Source organism: Schistocerca gregaria, chromosome 5 (assembly GCF_023897955.1).
Source record: "Schistocerca gregaria isolate iqSchGreg1 chromosome 5, iqSchGreg1.2, whole genome shotgun sequence".
In the NCBI taxonomy this organism is placed as follows: Eukaryota; Metazoa; Arthropoda; class Insecta; order Orthoptera; family Acrididae; genus Schistocerca; species Schistocerca gregaria.
In genome coordinates, this window is record NC_064924.1 from 269,778,300 (window position 1) to 269,798,682 (window position 20,383).

Sequence of the window (20,383 nt, forward strand, 5' to 3'; positions counted from 1 at the left end):
CTGGCTCGCAAATTCCCGCCTTCATTGCCGATGAAGGATGGTCATCATTGGCGCCTGCTGCGAAGGCCTATGTGCAGCAACGTTCCCTGAACAGTTGTTGAGGGAGACGCTGTTGGTAGCCCCTTGATTCATCTGGGTGCACAGTTGCTCAAAACTTACACGTTTATTCGCCCGAACACATTTCCGCAGCCGTCTTTCACCCCTGACTTCTATGGCCCGTTGTGCACAACCGTTGTCTGGAGGGGACGGTCGTGGGTAGCGCCATATTGCCGTGCACGGTGGCACACGAACAGTTTACAACCATGGCTGTTTCCGAATTGCTTCTACGCTTGGTTCAAAAGCCAATGATCGTGCCGTTGACTGTGGTGAAGCAGTTCTAGGCGCTTCAGTCCGGAACCGCACGCCTGTTACGCTCGCATGTTCTAATCCTGCCTCGGGCATGGATGTATGTGATGTCCTTACGTTAGTTAGGTTTAAGTAGTTTCTAGGTCAAGGGGACTGATGACCTCAGATGTTAAGTCCCATAGTGCTTAGAGCCATTTGAACCATCTGACCGTTCCCTTTCGGACATCAGTTTTCGCATGACGACAATGACAGCACGGTTTTCCGCGTCCCCACGTCATCCAATACTTTCCACTGGCTGTGCTATCAACTGCCGCTTAAGAGTGGTTATTGTACGTTGTCGTCGAACAGAGGCGGTGGCCACATTAATGTGACTGGAACGGGTAGAATGAGACAAACTTGGATCGTACCAACCAGTTCCTCTTCGTTTTCTGCAGATGTTTCACACACCAACGATTCCGAGTTGCCCAATCAGAATAAATCCACCCTCCTCAGATCACACATTATTGTTTTTCAAAGATGGTTCAAATGGCTCTGAGCACTATGGGACTTAACATCTGAGGTCATTAGTCCCCTACATCTTAGAACTACTTAAGGATAACTAACGTAAGAATATCACACACATCCATGCCCGAGGCAGGATTCGAACCTGCGACAGTAGCGGTCGCGCGGCTCCAGACTGAAGCGCCTGGAACCGCTCGTCCACTAGGGCCGGCTGATTGGTTTTTAAACCACCTCAACGTCATAAATATAAACACTGCATGAGTCCACACGTCACATGGGTGTCAACCTCAATCCTGAAATCTTCATATGTGGGCTATAATTAATTACTTTAAATTACTCACTTTTTTTTAGAACCTAAAAGATGGCGACGCTCTGCATGTCAACTGGAATCTGAAGTCTAAGACTCTTTTAAACTATAAGTCTCCATTTACCTGGTTGGGTAATCCAGTACAAGGAGGAGAGCGAGGGCAAATTTGAAATAGTAAGAACAAGTGTGAAGAATTGTGATGCTGAAACCAACATTAAGGCTGACAGCTTTATTCCGTATTTACGGAAGATTAGAGACAATGCATGTGAAAGAAGCCCTCTTGCTTCGTGATTAGTGGTGTATCACATCGGAAATAAAATTGATAATTACTGGATGACACATACCTTGATGGACGATGAAAATTGGATGACACATACCTTGATGGAGGAAAACAAAGGACACAGTCACGCAGTCGATTGCGCCAAGTTCCATGAGCAAATATGGGGAAAATAGTGTTACTTTACGATATTATCTCCGAGCAAACAAAGAAGTTTTGGCCCTGTATGTGTTGTGGTCGCAACAGAACAGAAACAGCAGTGACCCTGAGTGTTGTAGAGCAAGACAGCGCTCCACTAGTAATGATACATGACTCTCCTGTATGTAATTAGTTCATGTAAAATATTGCCTGGCGGGAAAAATGAGTTTATAGTTGTACGTATTTATTTGGTAACGGTTTCCCACTTACGGTCATTACCTCTGAAACGGTTAGTTTCTCCCTCAATCGATTACTTTCGTTGACCGGTCCTTACTTGCTCAGACCAGTATAGCCCTTTAGGTCGTTAAATTCTTTGCGTATGCTGATGACTGTGCTTCTGTCTGACTTTTTTTTAGTGCAATCATCGTGTTCAAAGATGTTACATGCAGGGTAACGTATGGCGATCAGACATTTTTGGGTCATGACAGCGACACGTGTCAGCTACTTAGTGAGAAATTTGCGAATACTGTTGATGAATTTTCAGTGTTAGCAGCATTTCATATATTCTGTGCGTATTTTAGTGCCCATTAGCCTATCTTTGTGTTGTTGAATTGTAGGTTATTTGAAGATTTCATTTAGAACCAAACCGATAGTTTCGTAATAAACTTACCTGAAATATAGCTGTGACAGTTTATATTAACATTTACAGTTATATAATATGAAAATATATTTCCAGCTCGATTGTCGTCAGTAAGTTCAGTGATAATGGTGAAAGTTCACTGAAACATGTTCGGTATTGAGCAAGAAGAATTGGTGCTTATACAAGGCGGAACATATTTCCATGATTATGTATTTGGAAACTAAGGCAGAGGGAAAGAGCTTCAACCACATTGTGATCATTTACATTGTTCAGCTTTGGAGGAACAAAATGATCAGAATTACCAATTACTTTTCATCTAGGTGCCTGTGTTCTTCGGATCTAAATACAGTGGTGCCACCAGTCTGATATGGTCCACGTCTGAATGGGTTAAACAATACATTGGTCGAAGGTGTAAGCCTGCGTTTGTGTTATCACACTGCGATGATATATTGTCGGAAGTTGCTTAAGAATGTATATGTCGATCTTCCGTGAAGGTCAACCTGTAAAGAAATTTTTTTTTTCCATGGAACCTCTGTAGTACCGTATCCCCACGTCTCATAATATTACGGGTCCCTGCTTTCTATCAATTGTTTGCAAATATTCCACTCGTTACATTCATTGCACGTATTTCCAGTAAACAATTGTCAGAGGAATTACATTATTACCACATTCTGTGCCAACTGTTTTTCTGTGAGAGTGACTTCAGATTTATACCAACGGTTATGGAAGAGAAACGATTATATGAAGAAGACTGTTTCCAGACTTTATAAGACGCGCCATTACACTGAAGCGATTGCAAAGTTCATTTGAGAATACAAACAAAAAAACCATTTTTTTATGTCACTCGAGATCATATTATCTAGAAAACTACGGGGGACAAACATAGCCCGCATCTCGTGGTCGTGCGGTAGCGTTCTCGCTTCCCGCGCCCGGGTTCCTGGGTTCGATTCCCGGCGGGGTCGGGGGTTTTCTCTGTCTCGTGATGGTTGGGTGTTGTCTGATGTCCTTAGGTTAGTTAGGTTTGAGTAGTTCTAAGATCTAGGGGACTGATGACCATAGATGTTAAGCACCATAGTGCTCAGAGCCATTTGAACCAATTTGAACAAACATATTACCGTAGAACTTCATGCTCATTCAATCACTTACAAGGATGATAATTCTTTGGGTAAATGCTAATACTTCCATACCACCGTGTATTCTGTTCATTTCCTGATTAATGAACCGTGACCTATTAACCATGATGTGCATGTGAAAAATATTCTGTGACCCATTTCTGGTCTTATATCGTAACACTAACGTTATATTAGAATTCTAAAATAAAATGCAGTTTATTGCAAATTTCCCTTCAGGTAAACGTCGGGTGTTCAAAAACATTTTTCTTGCAATAATTTCGAAACTGACTATTAAAGAGAGCAATTATTTTCCTTAAGTAATATGATAAGTATTAATTCCCTACATCTACGTCTTAAGATACGTAATTTTTTGGGCATGCAGGACTTCCATAATTTAATTACGTAGAAGTCGGGCGTTTAGTACCTTACAGATGGTGTGGATCGGTATCAATTGCTCTATAGTCAATTAGGAAGTCTAGATGATTTGTTTATAACCCTTTCTCTCTATTTATGAGTCTCTAGCTTCTTTTCACTGTACAGCAACTGAACATGCATAAAGGGCGTAGCTGTCGGACCAAGGCTGGCACTGTTATTGACGCATCCATTAGTGTTCTATATAGGATAAAATCTATTGCCCTGATAACCGCGCCGTTGGGCACCCATGAATTACTATCAACTTTATTATTCTATATCCCTAATTGCCATACTACTGATCTCCAGTAAGCCGACTAAACTAACAAGAAAACCGCAGCAGCAGTTTGAGTAGAAAATTTGTGCAACAGCGTTTCATGCTTTTACTCTGAGATACCAATGTACACAATATTGTATGTATTTTATATTACATACATATTTTATCAAAACGCAAATATTACTTCCGGTCTTCAGGGGTGGAAGTCCTCTTTTTGTTCCTGTGGTTCCCAGGGAACGTGTGACACTTGAACGACAGAGACATGTGATATATCAAATACATAATTTTTTCAAAGCGAAAACAGTTTCCGTGTTTAGGGGCCTGTTCCTGTGCTTCCCAGCGAATGTGTGGAACTTTGGTGTAGAAGTCTAGGAAACAATATCTGAAATGGTTGGCCAACCATCATGGTATGAACCGTCTGAAGACGGTCACATTCTGATCGAAACTGGTAACCATTGTAAATAAACGTTTAATTCATTTTTAAGTATTTTAGACAGTTCACAATTTTTCACCACGAGAACTGTCGTCAAAAATTACTCTTCACATCTGGCTCCCTAACACGGTCTGTTATATAAAATAACATGTCGACCAAATAATATATTAATGACTACATTTTCTTGCGTCTGACATAATAACGTCTATTGATGTGATCGGAATTTCTGTATTATAGGCGTACTCTCCTGCTACGCCGAATAAATGTGCTAGGGTTCCCTTCGTCTACGTCCGACTGAAAGGGGGAGAAAAAATTCGAAAACTTTTTGTTCCTCGTTTGCTTATTTGTAACGGTAATTACCGTTGTCCTAATAATTGCTAAGGAGTTTTGTTTTTCCTTTTACTCACGCAGCAAAAAGGAAATACCATTTTTTACATGCCGCGAGTGACAAGAGCGGGTTTTACGGAAAATAATTTGACTGTTCAGTTGGTGGAGTAAACACTCGTGGGCTAAACACAGCACAGGCTTTTGTCATTTCACTGAACTCTGCATGGCGCGGAAAATGATGTCAGTTCCAGCTGTGTGAGTGTGCCTTTTTTTTACGCGGCCGCTGCAGGCGCAGTTATTAATTTGTTTACTCTCACCGCACGGTGACAATTACGTGACCGCGTGCGTGGCCGCAGTGAGCATCAGATTTGCACAGACATGGTCGTGCGGGAATAAATAATTTACGTCCAGTTGTTGCCCCCCCCCCCCACCATGTCTACCTGCTTCCGAAAGTACTTATTATGTTCAAAGTGCATATGACTGCTGTATTTTGAATTACCATATGTTATGATAGAAATCTGCCTTCGTAATTTCACTAGTTGTAGCTACACACGGCGTGTCTTTGATAAACGGGGAAAAAGTGTGGGAAACGATGAGATGTTAAGGAGCTAAATAGGTAATTAGGGTGTTGTTGTTGTGTTCTTCTGTACTGAGACTGGTTTGATGCACCTCTCCAGGCTATTCTATCCTCTGCAAGCTTCTTCCTCTCCCAGTACCTATTGCAACCTACATCCTTCTAAATCTGTTTATTGTATTCATCTCTTGGTCTCCGTCTACGATTTTTACACTCCATGCTGCCCTCCAATACTAAATTGGTGTTCCCTCGATGCCTCAGAACATGTCCTACCAACGTATCCCTTCTTCTAGTCAAGTTGTGCCACAAATTTCTCCCCAATCCTATTCAATACCTCCTCATTAGTTATGTGATTTACCCATCTAATCTTCAGCATTCTTCTGTAGCACTACATTTCTAAAGCTTCTATTCTCTTCTTGTCTAAGCTAGTTAACGTCCACGTTTCACTTCCATACATGGCTACACTCCATACAAATACTTTCAGGAACGACTTCCTGACACTTAAATCAATACTCGATGTTAACAAATTTCAGAAACGCTTTCCTTCCCATTGCCAGTCTACATTTTATATCCACTCTACTTCGACCATCATCAGTTATTTAGCTCCCCATATACCAAAACTCCTTTACTACTTTAAGTGTCTCATTTCCTAATCTAATACCCTCTGCATCACCAGACTTAATTCGACTACATTCCATTAACCTCGTTTTGCTTTTGTTGATTTTCATCTTATATCCTCCTTTCCAGACACTAACCGTTCCGTTCAACTGCTCTTCTAGGTCCTTTGCTGTTTCCGACATAATTACAATGTCATCGGCGAACCTCAAAGTTTTTATTTCTTCTCCATGGATTTTAATACCTACTCCGAATTTTCACTAGGATATACGACCGGAAAAGCACTCGTAGGGAGCCGTATCCTCTTGAAAGTGACGATAGAATATCTTTGAAACTGGCCACAGCAGTCGCACAAGACAAGTGGCCTGCCAACATGGGGAAAGTCAGATAAACTTATGGAACATTCTCCGTTGAACTACAACCGTAAATTATCACTTACAAGGCATGAAGAACTCGTATTACCGACGGAGGTTCCTCCGCAGCGACGGTTTATTCGCTGGCATGTCGCAAAGGCTACTGCGCTGCTGGGATTTTGTCATCCACCCTAGTCACAGAAGAGGCTACCTTTAAAACTGGCGGAAACGTCGAACTTCACATCATCCACTTCTAGGCTACAGAGAAACCCCATGGCAATGAACCTTTAACGCCAGTTGAGCCTCAACGTCTGGGCGGGATTTATTGGCGACCGTCTGATAAGACCAGTCATCCATCCACAACGCCCCACACGCAAATTTGCTGTGAATGACCCTGTGCTCTAAGACGTGCCTCTTGTGTTGAGAAGGAATTTTGCTACTGCATAATGGGCTACCAGTTCACTGCGCTCTTGGCTGCGGATACGTTCCTTCAATCATTGAAACCTACGCTGTACTATCAAAATGCCTTTCCCTCCACTTTCAAATCATGTGCCTCTATTTGAACTCATGGCCGTCCATTTCTCCGTATGACCATTTTTGCACCCAGTATTCTCAGAGATATTTTGCAGCAGTACATTCCCCTTTGGCAATATCAATCTGTATAGCGATGGTACAAAAAAAAAAATCTGGAAGTTTGTGATAAGTTCCTGTGGGACCGAACTGCTAAGATCATCGGTCCCTAGGCTTACAAACTACTTAATCTAACTTAAACTAGCTTACGCTAAGGACATAACACACACCCATGCCCGAGGGAGAACTTGAACCTCCGACGGGGAGAGTCGTCGGAACTGTGGAAAGGCGCCTCAGTCCTTGCGGCTACACCACGCGGTGGTGGTGCATACTGGAGAAGTGGCAAAAGCATTGGCGGTATAGAAACTGTCGATGTGTCTATATAAAAGTAAAAGTAAACCCTTATATCAGGATCATAATTGATCCAAATATCTTTCATAATGGGTTACAAGAGGCCATACCTACTATTTCACCCATAACAACATCTCAATACAATTTTTGGGGTGTGTACTGTTCGCTATTGTGGCATTGCCCAGAGCATCAGCTTCAAGAGTCTACGTCATCTAGCAGGACAGTGTCAGTCAAAGCGTCACTTTAATATTCACTTGTATTAATATTGAATGTTGTACTTATGACAAAATTTTGTGATTGTATGAATCATCCGACGCTTTCACAGTCAATGGGAGTTGTAAATATTCTCCCATGGCAAAGAACAGTTCCAGGTTAGTTCAATCTTTTTATTCATTCATATATTAAAGTGAACTAAAATTTAATCTGTTGTAATTGCTCGGATTAACATTTCAGAGCATGTTGGCTGGGCGGCTGTAGTGTCGTCTGAACACAAAACCTATGATATGAACTATGAATTAGATACGAACGTGATAGTTTACATGCAAACGACTGCTCTTGGGTGTTTCTCGTAGTTATTAGGTGATTAATGGAACTAGAAAGCCTCCGCCCACCCCCCTTCCCCCCCCCCCCCCCATTAAACGAAATACATATCTAACTTAAGAGAGAGAATACAAGATTTAATTTGTATCTGATTCTGGGATGGACAGGGTGAGGAAATTAGTGCACAGATATGTCACCTCTCACAACAACAATGGCTGCAACCCCAAGAGTTTCGAAGATACAGAAGTGGACATCATTCAGTACTCCTACCAATCACTACTGTTGTGACCAGACGAAACTGCTTACGTACTTGTGTTTTCTGTGGTTTCTGTGGATACGCACCAAACTAGAACCCACGAAATATTAGTTGACTTTATTACATAAATGAATAAAAGATTTACTTAACTTTGGTACACTACTTTGCCACAGAAGTGTTGAATAATTTACAGCTGCTATTGACTATGAGAGCTTGAATTAATGCAAAGATTAGCAAAGTGTTCTCTTGCAGTACTATGTTCGCCATTTGCAGCAGCGCAACTTCATCCGAAACGTTAACAACTTGTTGGTTCTACGCTATGATACTGACTTCTGTAGATATGGTGTCTAACTGGCTGAAATCTAACATGCTTGAGACTGTACTCCGGAATCATTGTGTAGCATGTAAGATGCATCCAATTTCTTTTTTTTTTCTTTTCTTTTCTTGTAAAGGTTTGCTGAACCTGACAATGGCATGCACTTTACCCAATGTGGTTTCAGTGTACCAGTGTCAGAACACCTGCTTGTTCCCAGCAGCTGACAATATCTGATTAAAATAACTGTTAACCGCAGTGTCTGCAAGACTTTTCAAGTTATGAGGGTAATTTCTGTTTTAGTTATTAACTATGAACTACAGTATGTTTAGAACATGTTATAATATTTTAACATATCCTGCACTGGCGCCGGCCGGAGTGGCCGAGCGGTTCTAGGCTCTACAGTCGGGAACCGAGCGACCGCTACGGGCGCAGGTTCGAATCCTGCTTCGGGCTGGATGTGTGTGATGTCTTTAGGTTAGTTAGTTTTAAATAGTTCTAAGTTCTATGGGACTGACAACCACACGAGTTAATTCGCATAGCGCTCAGAGGCATTTGAACCTGCACTAGCGATGAAGTGGTTGAAAATTTCGTGACAACTTTATAGCGATATGTTTTTTCAATGTAGCATTAGCACAAAATTTCTTCAACGACCTGTATGTGCATTGTTTTGGGTGTTTAAAACTGAGTTTTCAAAGCACTGAACATCTTTCACTTATTTAGTAACATAAATGTCCTAAAATTTGGTGAATTTTAATCTTATTTTGGAAAAAGACCTGTGATCTAGGGGTAGCGTCGTTGTTTAGTAATCAAAACGTCCTCGGTCCCGCGTTAAAAAACCGCCACCGCTTAAATTTTGATTAATAATAAGCACTGGCGGCTGAAGACTGCTGGCATAAGAAGTCACCCTCATATTGCCAACGGCCTTAACAAAGATGGCGGAGGGGCGGACAGAGGTTCACGGCAATCTTCTCCTTGGGGTAGGAAAGTGCCCATAAAGCGGAAGAATGAACAATGGTCAACGGCATAAGGATGCAGAAGGCAATGGAAACCACTGCATTAAAGACACATATGTTGTGTCCGCAGGACATGTGGCCCGGAATTGAATATACTGTCATGCTGATCTCTCCTTTGGCAAAAGCTTCCGGAATAATCACCCATTCGGATCTCCGAGAGGAACTGCAAATCGGGATGTGACCGTGAGGAAAGGTTGAATAACCAAAGGATGGATAACGTTTTAAGGGTTCGGGTGTGGAATGTCAGGAGCTTGAATTTGGTACGGAAGCTAGAGAACCTGAAAAGGTAAATGCAAATGCTCAGTCTGGGTATAGTAGGAGTCAGTGAAATGAAATGGAGAGAAGACAAGGGTTCCTGGTCAGGTGAGTGTCGGGTAATATCAACAGCAGCAGAAAAGGATACAACGGGAGTAGGATTCTTTATGAATAGAGAGGTACGGCAAAGAGTGAGTTGCAATGAAAGCTCAGTGATAAGGTTGTTCGTGTTAGAATCGACAGCTAACAAGCATCGACAACGGTAGTTCACGTATTCATACCGACGCTGTAAGCTGAAGATGAAGAGACAGAGAAATTATATGAGGGTATTAAAAAAGTAATGCAGTTTATAGAGGCGATGAAAATCTAATAGTCATTGGGAACTGCAATGCAGTTTCAGGGGAAGGAGTAGAAGAAAAGTTTAGAGAAGGATATAGGCTTGCTACCAGGAATGAGAGAGTAGAAAGACTAATTGAGTTCTGTAATAAATTTTAACTAGTACCAGCTAATACTCTGATCAAGTATCACAGGAGGAGGAGGAATACTTGGAAAAGACCAGGCGATACAGAAAGATTTCAGTTAAATTATATCACCGTCATACAATCATTCCGTAACCAGTTACTGGATTGTAAGGCGTACCCAGGAGAAGATACAGACTCAGATCATAATGTAGTAGTGATGAAGAGTAGGCGGATGTTCAAGAGGTTAATCACAAAAAATCAATATGCCAACAAGTGGGATACATAGTACTAAGGAATAACGAGATACACTTAAAATTCTCTATGGATATAGATACAGCAAGAAGGAATAGCTCAGAAGGCAGTACAGTTGAAGAGGAATGGAAATTTCTAAAAAAGGCATCAGACGTGGCCGGCTCACGTTGATGCTTTGTATTTTGGCGTTTGTCACAATCAAATGGTATCTTATTTCTCCCTGAGTTATTGCCATAACAAGTTGCTGACTTGCTTCCGTCAGTAGCAGCAGCAGAGCTTATCGATACCATTACTGCTGTAACATCTTTGGTGTGACCACTATATTTCCATGAGTGGTGTGCGTGGCAATCGGTCGGTTGGGACAGAGCAGTGAGGATGTCTCCGTGGCGTGTGGTCTACAACCGTAGAAGATCATATGAGACTTCTACAACTCGTTGGTCTTAAACTATGATGTTGACTGTCGTAGCTGAGTTCTCGAATTAGGGTGAGCTCTTTCACATATGGGCCTCAGCGTGAGGGTGTTGCTATGGTTAGGGAGAGACGTGGTCTGGAATGCTTCCCATTGTTTGTTATGGATTGCACCTAGCCTCCACTAATATCTATGGTATCGTTTGGCAGAGCCGACTTTGGTGTGGCACGAGGATCTCTGAACGATATCACATAAAGCATGAGGAAAAAATGGTAAAGCATCATCCGCTAAGTCACAACATGGACGAAACTGTGTGTTGAGTGATCGTGACAGATGGTCATTAAAGTGGACTTGAAGAAAAATTAAAAGATTACAGAAGCACCAGTCACTGCAGAACGAGATGTCGCAATGGCGAACCCTTTGAGCACCAAGCCCAGCAACGCGAAAGCGGCTCATACGCAGACAATCTCGGGGCGTGTTGGGATTCCATTCAAATGGCTCTGAGCACTATGCGACTTAACTTCGGAGTCATCAGTCGCCTATAACTTAGAACTAATTAAACCTAACTAACCTAAGGACATCATACACATCCATGCCCGAGGCAGGATTCGAACCTGCGACCGATGCGGTCGCTCGGCTCCAGACTGTAACGCCTAGAACCGCACGGCCACTCCATTACAAAACAATTCATCAGTAATGTAAACGCCTGGAACAGGAAGACGTGGTGACGAAGAAATAAAACCTGGACCGTAGAGCAATAGAACAAATCCATTTGGTCGGACGAGCCTTGCTTCACAATGTTTCTAACCTCAGGCCAAGTTTACTTCCCGAGAGTGAAACATGGCGAGTGATCGGTGATGATATTGTGTTATAATAAGATAGTTAGTCCGGCATGTTACGCAGGGTAATTGGTGTGAAGTCTGGAAGGTAGGTGGTGAGGTACTGGCGGAAGTAAAGCGAAGAGGACGGGTCATGATTCGTGTTTGGGTTGCTCGCGAAAGGCAAACGTCCGATGTTTAAGTCTTTCTCTGTTACAAGTCTTTCATCCGCCAGGAAGTTTCATACCTAACCGCCGTCTGCTTAACGTCTGCTGTGCAGCGAGCTATCTTAATTTAAGTATTAACAGTATTTTTCTAACTTGTCACTTCTTCTTCCATGTGTTTTTGCTTTTAGGAAGCTTTAACTGTCGAGTGCTACTAGTAGTGTTCCATAGAATTCGTGTTTGTTTTGAATACAGTCAGAGAGAGTCCCTTTAGTCAACCATAGTGCCAGCAGTGCTAGTGTTTGTTTTCAATACAGGTCAGAGACAGGTAGTGCCATTTTCATTGTTTTCTACAAGAAGTGGCTAGCAATCAGAGTTTAGTCAATAATCAGCCGCCTTTAGTGAATTAGCCGTCTAGTTAAAAGTTGATTAAGTCTCTTAAGTAAATTGATTCCTTAGGATGGATAGGATGTGTGACTGCTGTGTACGGACGCAGGAGGAGCTGGCCGCTCTTCGCAAACAGCTGAGCGTGTTGATGGCCGCGGTCAGCCGTCTTCAGGCTGCTGCCTCGGAGTGTAGCGGCAGTGGGGAGTCTGGTGCGTCGTAAGGTACACCCCAGGTGTTACATGCTTCACCCACAGTCCCTGCTGTCGAGTCATCTAGGGGGGAACCGGGCGCGGTTGGGCCACCCTCTCCCCAAGGGGAGTGGCGGGTTCAGCGGCGTTCGCTGCGCACGAGGCGGAGGGTCAATGTGGAGGCTGGCCGTGTGGCATCGCCCGCTGTGGACATGTGACTGCTCTTTCAGCAAGGACCGAGCAGGCACACGGGGGAGGGGTTTATTAGTTATTGGGAGCTCCAACGAGATGTGGAGGAGGCCCTACCGGCGGCGATAGAGAGCACTGGGTGCATCCGACTGCAAATTGTTGCTCATGTCTGCACTAATGACTCCTGCCGTCTGGGTTCAGAGGTCATCCTCAGTTCATACAGACGGTTGGCGGAATTGGTGAAGGCGGAAAGCCTCTCTTGTGGGGTGGAACCAGAGCTAACTATATGTGGTATCGTTCCCAGAACCGATTGCGGTCCTCTAGTTTGGAAGTGGAAGTGGAAGTGGAAGGCTTAAACCAGAGGCTCAGACGATTCTGCGGAGAGCTGGGATGCAAATTTCTCGACCTCCGCTATCGGGTGGAGAAATTTAGGGTCTCCCGGAAGAGGCTACAAGGGTAGCGGAGTACGTGTGGAGTGCACATGGGTTGTTTTTAGGTTAGAGAGTTCCCTCCCTAAGTCCGACAAGACCGCTTCTGAGACGCGGCAAGGTAGGAGTACGCAAAATGCAACAGGGAATAACCATATTAATGTGCTAATAGTAAACTGCAGGAGCGTCTATAGAAAGGTCCCAGAACTGCTCTCATTAATAAACGGTCACAACGCCCATATAGTACTAGGGACAGAGAGTTGGCTGAAACCAGACGTAAACAATAATTAAATCTTAAACTCAGATTGGAATGTATACCGCAGAGGCAGGCTGGACAGTGAAGGAGGCGTGTTTATAGCGATGAGAAGTGCAATAGTATCGAAGGAAACTGACGGAGATCCGAAATGTGAAATGATTTGGGTGAAGGTCACGGTTAAAGCAGGCTCAGACATGGTAATTGGATGTCTCTATAGGCCCCCGGGCTCAGCAGCTGTTGTGGCTGAGCACCTGAAGAATAATTTGGAAAATATTTCTAGTAGATTTCCCCACTATGTTATAGTTCCGGCTGGAAATATTAATTTGCCGGATATAACTGGGAGACTCAAAAGTTCATAACGGGTGGCAGGGACAAAGAATCCAGTGAATTTTTTTTAAGTGCTTTATCTGAAAAGTACCTTGAGCTGTTAAACAGAGAACTGACTCGTGGCGATAACACATTAGACCTTCTGGTGACAAACAGACCCGAACTATTTGAAACAGTTAATGCAGAACAGGGAATCAGCGATCATAAAGCGGTTACTCCATCGATGATTTCAGCAGTAAATAGAAATATTAAAAAAGGTAGGAAAATTTTTCTGTTTAGCAAAAATGACAAAAAACAGATTACAGAGTACCTGACGGCTCAACACAAAAGTTTTGTCTCAAGTACAAATAGCGTTAGATGAGTATGTGCCAAGCAAGATCGTAAGAGATGGAAAAGAGCCACTGTGATACAACAACAGCGTTAGAAAACTGCTGCGGAAGCAAAGAGAACTTCACAGCAAACATAAACATAGCCAAAGCCTTGCAGACAAACAAAAATTACGCGAAGTGAAATGTAGTGTGAGGAGGACTATGGGAGAGGCGTTCAATGAATTCAAAAGTAAAGTTCTATGAACTGACTTGACAGAAAATTCTAAGAAATTTTGGTCTTATGTCAAAGCGGTTGGTGGATCAAAGCAAAATGTCCAGACACTCTGTGACCAAAATGATACTGAAACTGAGGATGGCAGACTAAAGGCCGAAATACTAAATGTCTTCTTCCAAAGCTGTTTCACAGAGGAAGACTGCACTGCAGATCCTTCTCTAGATTGTCGCACAGATGACAAAATGGCAGATATCGAAATAGACGTTAGAGGGATAGAGAAACAATAAAACCGCTCAAAAGAGGAAAGGCCGCTGGACCTGAACGGATAACAGTTCGATTTTACACAGAGTACGCGAAGGAACTTGCCCCCCTTCTTGCAGCGGTGTTCCGTAGGTCTCCAGAAGAGCGAAGCGTTCCAAAGGATTGGAAAAGGGCACAGGTCATCCCCGTTTTCAAGAAGGGACGTCGAACAGATGTGCAGAACTATAGACCTATATCTCTAACGTCGATCAGTTGTAGAATTTTGGAACACGTATTACGTTCGAGTATAATGACTTTTCTGGAGACTATAAATCTGTAGGAATCAGCATGGGTTTCGAAAAAGACGGTCGTGTGAAACCCAGCTATTCGTCCACGAGACTCAGAGGGCCGTAGACACGGGTTCACAGGTAGATGCCGTGTTTCTTTCCTTCCGCAAGGCGTTCGATACAGTTCCCCACAGTCGTTTAATGAATCAGACAAATTGTGTGATTGGATTGAGGAGTTCCTAGATAACAGAACACAGCATGTCATTCTCAATGGAGAGAAGTCTTCCGAAGTAAGAGAGATTTCAGGTGTGCCGCAGGGGAGTGTCATAGGACCGTTGCTATTCACAATATACATAAATGTCCTAGTGGATGACATCGGTAGTTCACTGAGGCTTTTTGTAGATGATGCTGTGGTGTATCGAGAGGTTGTAACAATGGGAAATTGCACTGAAATGCAGGAGGATCTGCAGCGAATTGCCGCCTGGTGCAGGGGATGCCAATTGAATCTCAATGTAGACAAGTGTAATGTGCTGCGAATACATAGAAAGATAGGTCCCTTATCATATAGCTACAAAATAGCAGGTCAGCAACTGGAAGCAGTTAATTCCATAAATTATCTGGGAGTACTCATTAAAATGGAATGATCATATAAAGTTGATCGTCGGTAAAGCAGATGCCAGACTGATATTCATTGGAAGAATCCTAAGGAAATGCAATCCGAAAACAAAGGAAGTAGGTTACAGTACGCTTGTTCGCTCACTTCTCGAATACTGCTCAGCAGTGCGGGATCCGTACCAGATAGGTTTGATAGAAGGGATAGAGAGGATCCAACGGAGAGCAGCGCGCTTCATTACAGGATCATTTAGTAATCGCGAAAGAGTTACGGAGATGATAGATAAACTCCAGTGGAAGACTCTGCAGGAGAGACGCTCAGTAGCTCGGTACGGGTTTTTGTTAAAGTATCGAGAACATACCTTCACCGAAGAGTCAAGCAGTATATTGCTTCCTCCTACGTATATCTCGCGAAGAGACCATGAGGATAAAGTCAGAGAGATTAGAGCCCACACAGAAGCATACCGACTGTCCTTTCCACGAGCAATACGAGACTGGAATAGAGGGAAGAACCGATAGAGGTACTCAGCGTACCCTCCGCCACACACCGTCAGGTAGCTTGCGGAGTATGGATGTAGATGTAGATACTCTGCTGCAGAATGAAAATTCCTTTTGGAAATTCTTGATGTTCAGTGTATGTCCTATCACCTTCGTAAAGTAAAGGGATCTAATTTAATCTTAAACTGGCAAGTAACTTTGTCTCTATTGCAACAACTATTAAAGGTTCACCGTTTGTTGACGGACAGTACGGTCCGAATTCTTATGAGCGTCGTCTTCTCATCGTTTTATAATCACAAATTGACCAAAAGCTGCTAAGAACACGAAACACATCGATTATGTCACTTATGAGCGCTCATTGATAATTCATGTAACGGTCGCTACAAAAGCCGGAAAATGTAACAAAATTCGATGGGTTATTTATAACAGAAGCGCATGTGCAGCCACACACACACACACGCGGTAAACATTGCAAATGTGATAAATGTTTCGAACCCGCGCACCATCCTTCAAACAAGTACGCAACGAAATTGAACGTCCATTAAAAACAAAAACAATGAGGTGACGCCTGAAACGTCGTGTTTCTTGATTAAAAACATAAGATGTGTATATATTGGTTAAAAACAGTTACTGAAATAGGTAAGCGTTTCAACGCGTCCAGATCCTACAGGAGACAATACTATTGATTCAGAAACCGTAAGTAACATGCCAAAAACGTGATATCACAAGCGGAAAAGGGCGTCGAATTGAAGGTGAACAGAAAAATGAGAGACGGAAGGTTCTATAATTTATCGTACATACAAAATAACGAATATAAAATAAATAATTGTTGCTTCTGTATATCTGACCAAAAAGCGTTCAAATTTTCTATTAATCTCGTCTTCTGAGACGTTGTGGAGATATTTCCATTGAAACTTTCATCACCAAACAAATATTTCTTTATACCCAACCGAGAAGTGAAATACAAATTTTCATAAATTAACCTTAAAAGAACCTTTAAGGCAACGAAATATTTCCTTAAAAATATTTATCAGCACCTTATGGGCTGGTATTCCAGGAACACGGAAACATGTCCTTTTTTTATTTCTACCCAAGAAGTCAAATACCAGTTATCATAGGTTTCGAGTCAAAAATCCTGTAGCAGTTCTCTAGTAATTCTTCATTTTCAAACAACCTTTCAACCTCTACTTTACCCCGTTATTGGTTGAAATTCCAAAAATGCAGAAACCTGTATTTTTTATTTTCTGTCTGTGAACCCAAATACCAGCTTTCATAGGTCTGGCTTCAACATTCCCTTCGTGGCGACTACTTTCACAAAGCCTTTCATCCTCTATTTCATCCCCTTAGGAGTGGAATTTCGAACGACCCTTCTTAACCGATGCCTACAATGTAACATTCACACCGTCTCCAAACTTCAAGTCTCTATTCTTAGTGTTTTGATGTCGGCGACGATGAGTCAGTGAAACAGTGTGACCATGTTTCACGCCCTTATGGTTTTCGTTTCCAAAAATAGTCGAAAACGTGGTTTTTAATCTCTAAACGAGACCCAAAATATCAATTTTAAAAAGACTTTGCTTTAAAATGCTTTCGAAATGAAGAATTTTTATTAAACGTTTCAGGTGCTTAATTTCTAACAACTGTGACACGCTATGTTTTATTTCTAACAGAGAAGACAAATACAGATATTAATAGATTTGGCTTCGAAAATGCTTACACACTGACGTATATCCATAAAATCTTTCATGTCCCGCTTCACCCCGATAAGGACTGAACTTCTAAAAGCAGAAATACATTTTTTTGTTTCTAACTGAGAATCCAAATTCGAATTTACGTAGATCTAGTTTTAAAAATACTTTCATAATAAAACACTTCCATAATAAAATACTTTCATTAAAAAAATCTCATCCCGTACTTCACGCCGTTAGGGGTTCAATTTCTAAAATAACTGGAACACGTATATTTTTTTTATCTGTAACCGAGAAGTCAAATACCAGTGTTCGTAGATGTAGTTCTTTTTCCAGAAAAAGATTTCACCCACTACTTTACCTCCATTTCCAAAAATGCTGAAACGCGTATTTCTTTATTTCCGACCTAGAAACCAAATGCCAATTTGCGTAGGTCTAGCTTCAAAACTGCCTTAATGGCGACATTTTTTCTTAAAAAAGACTTAATCCCCTGTTTCACCACCTTAGTTTTGAAATTTCGAAAAATCCCTCCTTAAAAGAGGACTACAGCATAAGATCCGTACAGCTCCAAATTTCAAATCAAATGATTCAAATTGCTCTGAGCACTATGGGACTTAACTTATGAGGTCATCAGTCACCTAGAACTTAGAACTACTTAAACGTAACTAACCTAAGGACAACACACACATCAATGCCCGAGGCAGGATTCGAACCTGCGACCGTAGCGGTCGCGCGGTTCCAGACTGTAGCGCCTAGAACCAGCCACCCAAATTTCAAGTTTGTATCCTTACCTGTTTAGGCCGAGCGCCGCTGAGTCATTCAGTCAGTAATTTGGGACATTTCCTTTTAGGTATAGAAATTGCGTTTGCAGTGAAAATGTAATGTTTTGTTTAAACTATATAAATATTCGCCATTTTTGCAGCTACCAAATTGGTTTTACCGCTGTGCCTGTCCTGAACAATGGAAGGATTCTTCCTCTCCTGAGGTCGCTGTCGTATTCGCCGACGGTGGCCATTCGCTACAGTGAAGAACTGCGATTCCTTGCTGAACGTAACACGGAGACATTCATCAGCAATCCACGTCTCCCGGTCACGGTAGCACTCACAATGCAGCCGTTTGTGTAGTGTTGTTAACGACAGCCTACATATCGTACGGTAACTTCCTGCTCGTGCCGTTGGTAGCTTCCGAACAACGGTTGGGGATGACTCATATGTTGCAGGGAGTCCATTATCGGATTGCAGAAGCAGATATGAAGGGGATACGATTAGGCTTCATGCAAATTACGGTCATCCTGGCTTGTGCTGGCTGGACATGCTCGACCGGACCACTGAAAGCAATTTTGGCTGCCCTTAAGTTCCCATGCAATCCAACATCGTGCCACTGTCACATCCGAATGCTCCAAAAATCTGGAAAATGCACGGTTCAAAGAGCCAGCCAGATGGAAACTCTCAATAAGGCTCTCTCACTGCCAGATACTGATACGGCTGTCTCTCGCGAGTAAGTGTAATTTTTTGCCGTTCACAGCGATCACTCATTTTTCACGTACATTATGTGCCCTTACATGCCAGATAACAATATTAAACATGAGAAACGCTGATGCCGTCAGGTGGCCTTTCTACCTGTCGCAGAGAATTGAAAAGTACAATCATTTACATACACGCCTATGGTATCTCTACAAAATTTCCGGCCGGTGTGGCCGAGCAGTTCTAGACGCTTCAGTCTGGAACCGCGCTACCTCTACGGTCGCAGGTTCGAATCCTGCCTCGGACACGGATGTGTGTGGCTTCCTTTGGTTAGTTAGGTTTAAGGAGTTCTAAGTTCTAGGGGACTGATGACCTCAGTTGTTAAGTCCCATAACGTTCAGAGCCATTTGAGCCATTTGTAAAATGTTACAGAGACATCTGACCACAGTTTCTGGATACTTCATTTTTTTCGCATGGTCTGTGTTGGTTAGAGCAAAGAAAAAAAAAGCACTGTCTCATAAACTCTGTTCTCAACTCGTGGCCTTGCGGTAGCGTTCTCGCTTCCCGCCCACGGAGTCCCGGGTTCGATTCCCGCCGGGGTCAGGGATTTTCCCTGCCTCGAGATGACTGGGTGTTGTTGTGTCGTCCTCATCTCCATCAATCATCCCCATTACGGTCGGAGGAAGGCAACGGAAAACCACCTCCGCTAGGACCTTGCCTAGTACGGCGGTGCGGGTCTCCCGCATCGTCCCCTTTGCTCCTCGGAGTGTGGGATCTCATCATCATCATGATCATTACGTAATAGCTGATATATTATGAAGCAGTCATTAACCTTCATAACTCTGGCAGCTGTTAGGTGAATTTTACATGGGGTATTCTTACGATTGTTAACAACATTGTGACATCCGTTGCCGAATCAAGCCAATGTTGAAAGTGAACGAATTTTCCGTTTGTCTGTCTCTTCATCTCAGCGTAATACTATCACAGTCCTATTATTTGTTTTTCTAATATCTGTATTCCTCACAGATTTTCGTTTTTAAAGTTCCCTGTGGTACGAAGAGAATTTTCCGTCGCGTCCTATAATGTTGCCCCTTCTTCTGCTCAATGTTTCCAAATTACCCATTCGTCGCGAATTCTGCGGGGAAATCAACTAATTCCAGATGCTTCCTTCAATTTTTAGCACACCTTCCTTTCACAGTGTCCCTTTTTTTTCTTCCGCATAATGTTCTGTTCCATATGTACATTTTCAGAAATATCTTTCTCATACATAGTTTTATGTTTGGCATTAGCAATCTGCTTTTGGAGAATTAGATACCGTCAATAAACAATCTCTTTCCCCTTGCTCAGCAGAAAAATCGTAACCCACTGCTTTTGGCGTTTAACATCACAAAATGTCGAAGGTTTTGACGATCACCTTAAACCAGTGCACTTTCCTGCTAGCCTACATTTTGAATAACTGTGTGATACTGACGTTTCAGATGTCGTTAATCATAATTTCCCATCTCATCGGCCGTCCCCAAAACGCATTAATCACGGAAACACTTTTTTTTCCGTAGCAGTACCAG

The 20,383-nt window shown here is 42.6% G+C and overlaps 1 protein-coding gene across 1 annotated transcript in view; it reads right to left on the reverse strand.

Annotated features, from left to right (window-relative positions):
• Positions 1–20,383, reverse strand: part of LOC126272263 (zwei Ig domain protein zig-8-like) — a 968,421-nt gene that overhangs the window by 554,236 nt on the left and 393,802 nt on the right. The gene's annotated exons all lie outside the window — the stretch shown is intronic.